Genomic DNA, 12368 nt, shown 5'->3' with positions numbered 1-12368 from the left:
ACAAGTAGCTTTTAAAAAAACAAAACAAATATAAGTTAAAAAAAATCATAAGTAAACTGAATGATCCCTGTCACAGATTCCCATGGGGCTAAATCAGAGTTTGATGTTGCACGTAGACATAAAGAGATGTTGCACCACACAATGATGTGTCTTGGTGCAGGGAGGAAATTGGGTTTGAAGCAATGTGTGGTCACTGGTCATAACTTCCCTGCAAGTTTTTAGACGCTTCTTGCCAATTTGACTCATTGGGTGACCACTTTAATTCATGTTGTTGAGAGAGAAGATTCTCTGAATTGTTAATCTTATATTGCCATGGCAAAGTTTGAAACATGATGTGCATTAGCGCTTCGAAATCCCGAATAAACATTTCATTAAATCATATCAAGTTTAATTCAGGAAAGACCCAACTAAAAATGATCCATTTCTGAGAATTTAGTTGATCCCTCTTTTGTTAATTTGACGCGGGCCGAAATTACATCAGATGACAGCATAATCCAACATCATTATCAACATCAAAATGTGTCTGATGCTGTTTGGCCCAAGGCCGACGGCGGCGGAGCCTGTGTAACGGGATGATATGGATTACACTTTGCAAACCCCGACCATTGCCTCCACTCAGTTTTGACGCTTGGCAGCGATGGGTTGAACACAGTGATGACCGCGTGCAGTGCATTTCTGCAGAGTAAAACCCAAATATCCCTCTGATGATTAAGGTCAGTCATACACTGCTCTACACAAGGCCATCCTCTTAAGCATCACAGAATAGGAAGAGGGGCTGGGCAACTTGACATCGCATCAGTCTCGATTTCTACATAGTTAACACTCATCAACAATGTCAGCTACTTGCATGCTTTGCTGAGTCTGGTGTCTATTGGACAATGCAACAATCAATGGTTTCTTCATAGGCAGTGACCTGTTGTTGGCTTTCATTAGTGTGTCAATTCAGCAATTTAAGCTGCTTCATGCTGAGTTTATCCCTGGATCATAGGGATCTGAAGGCTCACCAGTCATTTGCCACTAGTATTCCAAAGGGCTCAGATTGTCAGAACTACTTTATTCTATACGATGATGGAAATATGTTGGACTAATTTGGGTTTAGCAGGATTGGCTAAATATTAGTCCGCTCATCCACTGGATTACCCAGTGGTTATGCAGAAAATACCACAAATGGACAATTTTGTCATATAGACAGGTTTATATCTAATTTCCACTAATAGTTGAAATGATTATTTTCCTTAACTGTTAAGTCTGATAAATGTCTCTTCAATGGTTTTCTGTGATAATGAAATCTTTGACCATGGACTTTCATTAGACTTTACAACTGACCTGCACAGTAAAAAAAAAAAAGTATGTGCATCAGACACTATTAAAAAGCATGAAATGATGTTATCTGTACAGACAGCATGCATATCCTCATAATTTGAGTGATCATACAGGGACACACAGCAATCAGGACATCACTTTTGCATGACTAGTCTGATTTTATGTGGAGAGGATTTGGATGCGGAAAACAATAAATAATATTTTGCAATATGTATAATTGAAATGCTTCAAAGTTAAAAGTCTTTAGTATTGCATCACACAAGTTGATCATGTGAGATTATTACAGTATGCAATGATGCCAAAGTTTAGTCTCTACAACATTGATGTAAGATAGGGTAAAGACTTACATCGACAGAGGTTGTTTTTTTTTTTAAAGTTTTCTTTACTTTTTTCCATGAGTTTATCCCTAATTTTCTCCAAAATGGGCACAATACTGCCCTTCCCGTTGGCTTGCCAGGTTGAAGTGACAGCTGGTGTGATGTAATAACCCCCCCTCTACTAGACAAGTTATAAAGAGCAATATCTAGTTCCATGGATTGAGATCAGCTTAGGTAGATTAATGCTTTAGGACACTGAAATGTTTGTTGTATAAAAGCTCTGTTTATAAAACAATGTGTCATTGCTGTATATGACAGACTCTGATCCGGCAGATGGCCTGGTGTCCGAGAGCTTTTCCATGTTAAAGGCAATGCTTTTCCATAGTTTGAGTCCATGTGACTCACTGGGTTTTTAGATTCTTCCTCATTCAAATGCATTTTATATATATATATATATATAAAAACTGGGATTATTTTACAGTTTAATCCCCCCCCCCCCAAAAAAAAAACTGAGCCTGTGCCATAGTTTTCGCATTCGTGGAAGAAGCGGAACAACTGAGCGCTACAATCAATGAACGCTAGAGTGCAGGCGGCCTATCAGCTTAGAGTGCCAGTGATGCCCTGTGGACCGTTTGACTAACATGAAGCGTGCTCAGTCGACTTGACTCCCTCCAGCCCACTGCTGTGCCGGTTTTCTCAAGGCATTTCCATCCTGCCAGAGAACAACACCAGAGGTTTCTCCAGATCTGCTCTGCCACTATGGGATGGAGATACGGTGTCCCTGTGCATTAAATACAGCTTGTACCGTTCAGCTCTAGATGCCACTAGAGAGATTCTAGGTACCAGCAACAACCTGCATTCCACTACTCACTTGAAACACGCCTGGGAAAAAAAGAAATCCGTCCTGTTGTCTTTTACTGAGCTCCGGATTTTACTTTCTCCTGGTAAAATAGCTACTGGAGCTTTGCAGCTGACAGCTCTGACTCTCAGAAAAGAGACATTTGGAACCAGACCAGAGCTTCTTTTGCTTCCTGAACTTTGCTAAAAAAAAAAATCTGAGGTGACCCTGCCACACTGCTTCCTGATTCCAACTACAGATCCCATCATGCCCCACTCCTACCAGCAAAGAAAAGGTGAGACTTTTTTAAATGCGCCCTATGTTTTCTATGAATTATCAATGGTTTTAACAGACAATGGTTTTTGCTGACAACAGTCATCGGTACATAAATGAACAGAGTGCTGATGTAATAGAGCATGCATGCTCAGCAATCCTTTCCTGAATTAATAAAGGTTGGAAAAAAATAATTATTGCTGCAGTTTTCTGAAAACATATTACACTGCAGTATAACCAGACCAGTGTAAGTACTATATTTTTAGGCCCTATACAAATCTGTATCACACAATACAAGATATATACAACATATGCATTGTATACATTATTACATATGATCTATTGGCAATTGTCCAAAAACATCAAATCAACGGATTTTGTCAAAAAGTGTAATAATTCAGATGTCTCACATTTTGCTTGAGAGCATTAACGCGCTTGCACACAAATTCCATATAGAGAGCTCCTAACAGGGTCTCTTGAGATGTCAGGTAAGTAAAATAAAGCTGATTTAACAACACAAAAACAAAGCTAAAGTGAACAATCCCTCTTCCATCTCTGCTAATGGTGAAATAAAGCCTCAGCATGAAGCATTTAGTCACTTAATTAGTCACAAAGGATGAAAAGATGTGTTAGAACATTGTTAAAATATATCAAGGCTGCTCAGTAACTAGCTCAATGACAGCAATGTGTCCTTTTTCATTTGTTGTTTCGTCCTGTAAGAGCTAGTCTATGGGAATACGTTGGATCAAAAATTTTTTCATCACTCACTGTAACAATAGAGACATTGTTTGATGGCGATCTTGATGAACCAGCCAATGATATTTGACAGCCAAATGTGAATACCAAATGTGTTTCAAGCTGTCAGAGGTAAAGTGTAAAGTACACGTGTGCTGTAATTTGAGTTAAGACCTTTCCATTTTCATGCAAGACACAAAAAAATAAAAATAAAAAAATGAACTGAAGCAACAAAAAAGTACAAACAGATGATGGTATTTTTACTGAAGTGTTTCCAAAACAAAAGAGTGGATTTTTAACCCTTAAAATGCTTTCATCCATCCATCCATTATCTAAACCGCTTATCCTGCTCTCATTTTACAAAAAGTTCCAACTGGTAAAGTAACAACAAATGTAAAGTGAGTCATGAATTTGGATTTATCAAATTTGTTGTCGTAATACATGCACTGATTTTTAGGTTGCGGTAGATATTTTCTGTATCTACATGAGGGCTGACAGGAGCAAGTGACACTGATATGTGGACAGCCAAGACCTGTTATGCATATAAGAGATATCAACCTGCTCCCGTGCAGATCAGTTGCACCATTTAAACAGGCTGTTTCTCCAGTTGCAGGCCTATTCTCTATGTAAAGCTTTCAATGGCGGCTGTTAACCATGCTGCAAGGAGAGCAGCGCTGATACCAACCCACCAAATGTGTCTTCTCTGTAATTCAAACAATGGCGGGTGTCCAACATTCCAAGCATTTGTACGGAAAAGTCGGACCAAATGGTAGTAACCTGAATTGATTTGTTTTTAGTAAGCATAAACACTGGCTGGCTTTCCAGAGCTCAGAGCAAAGTGCTATGAGGGTTGAACAGCTTCATGTGTACAATGATGATAGCACACTCAGGGTGCATATGTCCTTGCCATCTGTGTGGGAAAAAAAATGTCTAGTTACTTTAGAAAAAAAATAAATCTAAACAAAATACCCATTTTGGAAAATAATCAAACTTTTTTCCTCAAATTATGAATAAAAAAGAATTGTGAAAAAAGAAAAGAAAAAAAGAGAGAACCAGACACTGGGACATCGTCGCCACCATGGTTTGCTTTCTGAAAAAGTTTGTTGTTTGCAAATTGATAAATGCATTATGTTTATTTGATGCAAAAACACATGCAAAATTTCCTTCAAGTGTACAATTGGGTTGTGCAGTGAATTCTACATTTTTTTTGCAAATTCATAAAAACCCAGGAAAAGTATTAGTTAATCTCATCCATGAATCCATGACATTGGCTAGAGTTTGAGTATTTCCAAATTTTTTTAGGTACAGCAGTTGATTTCTGGGGCTTGATGGGATTGCTTTCATCCTTCCAAATCCCATGTTTCCATGTTGGATTTAAATCCATTTACCAGCTCGGCTGGAGGAGACCAAAATAGACCTCATGAAATTGCACCTATATGCTAATGGGTGCTGCTCAAATGTTTGATAGGGATGGAATTTCCTCTCCCCAGATACCAAACTATATCAAAGGCAAATACCTTTTTTTTTTCAGGAAAAAAATATATGAAAACTGCTCATCCAGATTATATACAGATGCATTGCAACTATATAAAATGATTTCAAAGAACTCTTATCTTAGCATATTTCTGAGCAGCTTTGCTACTGTTGCGGATGTGACCATATTTTATGTGCAAAAGACAAGTTGATCTTGCAATGAAATCTACAGTATACAGTCAAAGCACCTGTATGAACTTTGTGCTTTTGGTATTTCTTATCTCCTGATCTCATCCAGGGTGACGTATAATTAGAATTAGTCCATCACCATCAAGTAGCCAATTAGTAGTAACCCAGTAATGAAAAGGACCTAGGGGGCTTTAGTGCCAAGCATCCTTTGGCTGCAGTGCACATGGCTGAAGTAGCTGTGGCCTGGATATAGCGTCGTTATTTCACATTGGAGACAGCTACATGGCTCCGTTGAAGCAGGGGCCAGTGTAACAGGGAAATCTGAGATACTTGGTTGAGGAAAAAGTTTGACAGCAACATTTTGAATTGGTCGCTTGGGTAGGAGAGAGCACAAGAATGTGTTCGGCGAGAACAGAGATGTGGTAGTTAATTTAGGGATTGGGCCAATGACTTGGAATACGATGTGAACTTAGTCCCTATGAAAAAAAGACTAGATCTGGCAATTTTTTTGTGAGGGATGTAAATCTAAAGGGAGGAAGTTGTGGAGGTCAGAGAACAAACACACCAAAATAAGGATTATCTGGTCTCCAACATCGACACTCATTATACAATGTAATCCTTAGAACCTCAGTTAGAAGTCAAATCAAACTGGTTTGGCAGCACCAGATCCTGGTCGGTTACGTTACCATAGGCCTGTATACCTGTTGGCCACGGAAGATCCTATCAGGGAACTCAGAAGTAAAGGTAATCGCTGTTGCCAATACAATGCAAATGACCCGTGCTGAAATTAAATTATACTGGGCCGTGTGTCAAACGGAGTCCTCTTTACAGTATATTAAGTTGAATTCACTGTCATATATATTGATGTGCCTGGCTATAGAAGGCCAGGCAAATGTATTTATATTGTACATTTCAGATATGAAGGCAATTCAAGGTGCTTTACATAAAAGCATAAAAAGACATTAAGAAATCTAAGGATAAGCACAATGAATTGCGTTTCAAATGCAGTGGTGAACATGAAATCTTTTAACCCGGATTTTAAAATGCACTCAAACTCGGGTCAAATCTGATGTCTTCGGGTAGTTTGCTCCGATTGTGAGTTGTATAACAATGAAACGCTACCTCACCATGTTTAGTTTTTTATCCCACGCATTAGGAGATTTCCGATAATTGCTGGCCATTGTGAAGCTAATCTAGGTTCAGGAAAGTGAATTTAGAAGCAAATGCTTTCAAATGAGCCAGTAGTTTCCAGGGAATCAGTCATATGATTTTTTTTTTCATTTCAGTGAGATATTAATTTGTATATAATATAATAGGAAATTGGATCCCATGGCCTATTTATTTCAGTCACTGGAAACCCTGTCTTGTGATTCTACACTTGTTGGAATTTGCAGTACTTTCAGCCCTTTCAGTTACGAAGCTGGATACAGAAATACAACATGGTGCAGAACTATCACAATACCGTTAACACTTTCCTAAACAAGTAACACGAGCAAATCAACAAGTTGTTGCACAAATTTTTAGTTTGAAAAGGCATAATACATTAAAGTAAGGCCCACGTGTATATTTTCAATAGCATGGGTGATTCAACACATCTTTCCTGTTTAACTTTGCAAATAGGATGAAACATGAAGTATGAGACCAGGTGGCGGCCTAATGACAGAACATATGTGACCCCGACAGTGAATCTCAAGACTAACGTACAGACGGCACGACAGCAGTGAGAACCAGGGTCGACTCAGAGAAAGGGGTCCTATTGGATATCTTTATTGAGGGGAGGTGCAAAGAAATAGGACCCACTTGTTTACCATTCGAGTCTCTCTCTACTCCTGCACCCTCTTCTCCCACCCAGAACAGATATCCATGTCAATATCCCACATTGATTTCATCTTGACACTTGGTAGGAAGCTTTGAAACCATGTTGTTCTGGTTGACGTTTCCCCTTATTGTGACATCCCTGGATCATGCTCTTGACAAACTCCTGCCTCCGCAGTCGCACTACCAAAACCCACAATGGGAGCATTTACAGTGAGAAGGGTAAACATTATTGTACTATACTGTTTGTATCTGTGTTGTTTGTTTTCATGATTTGTGAAAGCAGCTGACCCACTATCCACCAGATAGCATGCCGGAAACGGATCATTTCTGGTATGCATGGAAAATTCCAGATTCATGTTTGACTCTGCAGTCTGCATTCTCAGCCTTCTCAGCTGGCCTCGTAGAAAACCCTGGAACTACATGCTTTGATTTGACTAAATTGGTATTCTAACCCACTAACATGTCTCAGGCCTGACTGTAATCTTATAGCATGTAGATAGCCTGCCCGGGAGAGGTCAGGGAACACAGTGTTATGCCACACAGACAGACTACCCTAGGTAATTTAACTCACGAGATTGAGTTTTTTTGTTTTTTTTTTACTAAATGACACACACCTGAGAAGAAAGAACTGGTCCTTGAATGAGCTTTTACATGGGTAAAAGAGCCTCATTATTCATTACCGTGGGCAAATGTGGTAAATGTTCAGCTACTGAGACGTTTATTCAATCTAGAAATATGGCTGTCCTAAAATAGACATTGTGCAACATTTGACTATGCCCTATCAAATTAAGAACATGATATATATGCATATATAAATACCATGAATGGTGGACCTTTTTGCACTAAGTAAAATTAAGGGCACCACTTATCCAGTCTAATTAAAGGCCGCCATTAGATTAAATATTACTTTAACCAATACTGTTGATGGGAGGAATTAAAGTGCATGTTTCTTACTTCAGTACCTGTCAAGTCAGTTTTATTTGTATAGCCCATTATCACAAATTACAAACTTGCCTCAGTGGGCTTCACAGCAATACAACAGCCTGTAGAAGGAAAAACTTCTAAAAATAAATAAATAAATAAATATATCAATACCTGTGTAGTTAAAAAAAAATGAAACACTGCAGCATTTTTTGAAAAGAGACATTACAGCATGTCAGAATGTGATGCAGGCAGTTTATTCATTAATGGGGCGAGTAAAAGAGCTAAGGTTTCAAACCTTACAACCTATTCATTACACTCTATGCATTCATCTATGGTGATGAATCAGAAAGGGATGGAAAAAAAATAAAAATACAGCACTACTGTAAGGAGGAAAAGTATGTTTTACCCATTGTCTAGTGTAATCACATACGCACAAAAAAAGACATTGGGTCATGGTCAAATTTGACATAAATAAGACGCGATTATATCTTGGACACATAGGAACAAAGACGGCTGCTGGGATTCAGTGAGTTAAAAAAGTGAAACTTAGCAACAATATAAAAAGAATTTCCTTTGCAGAAAGGGAGTAAAAAGACCTCTGTAGCTAACAGCGCTATCTGTTTGGTGTTACAGCGTGGTTGCATCATGTCTCTCAGAACAGAATTCCACACTCACATCTTTGCTGACAATGAACACCGAAGTTGGCAGAAATTTGCTGTGAAACGAGACAAAAGTGTGCAGTTTATGAAAAAGAAAAAAGGAAAAAAAGTGAGGCAACCTCCGGGCCTCAGGCTTTTGTCAGTGGGCATTTCTATTCAATGACCTATCGTGCACCAAGTGTAAGCAGTGATACAGCTCTGAAATGCTTCACGCCCTATCAGAGGTGTTTGCATGGGTTTTTTTTGTTGTTGTTTTTTTTTTTTCATTTTCTCATGTGCACCTGCTGTTAGCGAGCCGTGCTAATGTGCATCACTGTCACAACCTGTGTTGGCCTTGACTGGCTGGGAATAGCATGCCATTCAAAGAAAGAAACAAAGATTTGACATTTTTGATCGGTGGTTTAATTGCACCGCCTGAATGGAGAGCTTGGGATTAACCTATACACAATTCCTTATGTGAAAAATGAACCATCAGTCACTCCACTTACTCGAGTTGCAGGGGCATCAATCAGCCACCTTCTACCCTTTCTCCATCCTCTGAAATTGGGTCGTTTATTTTTGCTGAAATTTGGATGAATAAAAGTTTGCCAGGGTTTTGCAGTAATTATCTCGTCCGTCTATAGCCGGGCACAGCATGGGGCGCTGGTAACTACACATCTCTCTCCAAACTCCTGGATGGTTTATGGCCGTGCATTATGCATAACTGTGCCGGAGCGCCTTAAACATTCCCCAAGTGGATTGAAATAAAGTTGACGCTGCTTTTTGTTTGGAGCTCGACATTGTCTTTATTTGGCAGTGCTGAATCGGAGATTGCTGTAAAAGTGTGGGTCTTAATTATTTTGGAGACTTTTTTTCCCCATTGGTTTGTGAGCACCTGAAGTGTTTTCAGTGAGACGCCGGATGCTTGGGCCGTCCAGAGGGAAATTGTTACACTATTTCCTTAATTTGGATGCCGTTAACACGTTCTGTTGTATCCTATACTGTTATGATGATGATCCAACTATCACCGGCTTCTCGGCTGGCCATGTTCTTACGGGAAAAGTTTATCAGAATCGTTTTCATGCAAAAAATCCAGTCAACCTGTAAAATATAACAATTTGCACACACCTGTTAGGCATTTTGAAATTGTTGGAAAAAAAAAACACATGGACATCAAGGTTGGTAAATCTTTAAAAGATGAAAAAATGTGTTTTATTTTTCAAATATGATCCAGTGAGAAAGAAAAATCATAATGCAAATAATTCAACAACTCAAGTCAATTCAACAACAAGAAATTGTAATACACTCTTGCAAGACTATAGGTCAGTAGGTGAGAATTAGGAGCATTGTCATTAGAGTGCCAAATCTTCCATGTGTTGCTTTTAAACATACAATTATGTCCATGCATGCGCACATGCACCTGCACACACACACACACCATGTCACCCTATACTTGTGGGGACTCCTGATTGACTACATTCATTCCCTAGCCCTTAACCCTAACCATCATAACTACATCCCTAACCTTAACCCTTACCCTAACCTTAACCTAATCCTAATTCTAACCTTAACCTTAAACCCAACTCCTAACCCTAAAATGGACCATTTTCCTCATGGGGACCGATAAAATGTCCCTACAAGGTAGGTGGTTTCAGATTTTCTATCCTAATGGGGACCAACTGTCCCCATTAGGATATAAAAACCTGGTGTATACACACACACACACACACACACACACACACACACACACACACACACACACACACACACACACACACACACACACACACAGACAGAGCGGTATATCCTGAACTTAACCCGTAAAAGAACTGAGAGCAATCATCCAGCACACAGGCAAATCATCTTTACACCAGCTCTTCCTGTCCTCACAGCTCAGCTTAGCATAAGGTTTTCCTGGCAGTATGATCCTGGGTTCGTGACATTCTGGCACAAAGCATATTTCTCGAATTTTAAAATATGTCATTCACTGTGAAAAAGGGAAATGTGGAAATGTTTAAAATTCTGAAGTGGATAGAAATCCCCGTTCTGTAAACCTTTCACTTTTACCATTTTATGAAAATGTTAGCAAAGAGACGACCACATTTCAACTCAAAATACAATAGCTGTATTTGATACAGGATATGCTTGATACTCTGAAGATAGGATTTATTTGAATATCCCAAACAAAACCATTGACGGCAACTTTGGACAGTTAACGGTGATAAAATCTGAGCTACATGACACACCGGCAGGGCGGTACTGCCATTGTATGCCAACAGACATTCACATTGTTATGCATATTAACTGTATCATTAATTGGCTTGAGTTGAATCACACCATTTGTGTCCTTTTAGCAATCTGGTCTAACTAATCCATGAAAGATCAGCCCAAAAATTATCTGGGACTGAAACACCATTTTTGCACAGATGTCAAAAAGGATTCCTGGCATTTGTTTTGATGATCTTTCAGCATTTTACTCTAAAACATTTCATATATTTTTCAACATAATTTGATTTTTTTTATTGATTGAAAATGTGTTCTTGCCATATCTTTTCAGCCCAGCAAATGGTCCTTCTGTGCCAAGGTGTCAGCAGGATGATAGAAGAAAGGGACTCAGTGGTTTGGAGCCATCACAAACAAAGTTTGCAGGGTGCGTCAATAAGAGTTGATTTCTCACGCAGAACTCATGAAATGGACAAAAAAAAAATTCAGATGATTTCACACACATCCTCTAACGAGGCACTGACGGGCAACGCATCTTCTCGACCTGTTAGTAAAACATAGCTTTGCAGTGAACATCAATCGACAAACAATGCCCGTTCACATCAGTGCTGCACGTCTCTCTTGAGCAAGTGGGAAGATAAATGAAAAGCTTGATGACTTCTCTTTAGTCCTCTCACTTCATATTCCAGTCAGCTGGACCTGCATTGAATCTGGAGAGAAACTGCCACGGTGTAAAAAGAAATTCAAGCGGGCGGGGAAATAAAGATTTAGTTTATACTTCCCTATGATGCAACTGAGAATTCACATGCCTCAACATAAAAAAAAGCCTTTTAATTAATTTTCCAGGAATTTTTATTACTTGCACATCAGTGAGATGGAGTATTTTAGTTTTGGAAATATTCAAACAGCTTGGCGGGGATTTTTCTTTTTTTCTTCAACTGACAGCCAAATTGAATAAAATGAGAGGGTGATGAGGGGTCATTGGAGCAGGGCACTCAGGCCTCGGTGTTGTATTGCTTGAGTCAGGTCAGTATTACAGTACATAGCAAACCGTGAAGGAAAGAAAGCGAAAAACTGCAGCTACATCTCTCTAGAGTTGTGGTCTGCACCATAAGATACTCATTTCATCCACATCCACCCACGTACCCCCGACCAGACCATGGCTTAGACTTGACATCTTAACAGCTTTACAGGATGTTCAGTGTTTCACATTTTCTTCAGTATTTTTTTTTCTTTACAAGACATCTTGTATCATTAGTCAACAATTAAGACTAAGTGGACATATAGTCACATTTGCCTCAGTGTGTGCCTATTCTACGTGTTGAAATGGCACCAATTAACATTTCATACATTCTTCCCTGTCTGGGCTTTTATCTTAGAAATAATACTTTAATGCAACAAGTTTGACTCGCTGGTCATGAAACCGATAGCTCTTTCATGCTCTTCTGTCTTGTGCATAACCCACGGTGGGAAGACATTTGCAACCACGTCTTAAGCGTAATGAGGTTATAGTCGAGAGAGTAGCTCCGAGGCAACTATGCATACAGCAGACAAGCTCAATAAATAACTCTTATTTACCATCACCTACATCCATTATCTGTTCATGTCAACAGCATC

This window comes from Lampris incognitus, chromosome 3, assembly GCF_029633865.1.
Source record: "Lampris incognitus isolate fLamInc1 chromosome 3, fLamInc1.hap2, whole genome shotgun sequence".
Classification (NCBI taxonomy): Eukaryota; Metazoa; Chordata; class Actinopteri; order Lampriformes; family Lampridae; genus Lampris; species Lampris incognitus.
This window is presented reverse-complemented; position numbering follows the sequence as displayed.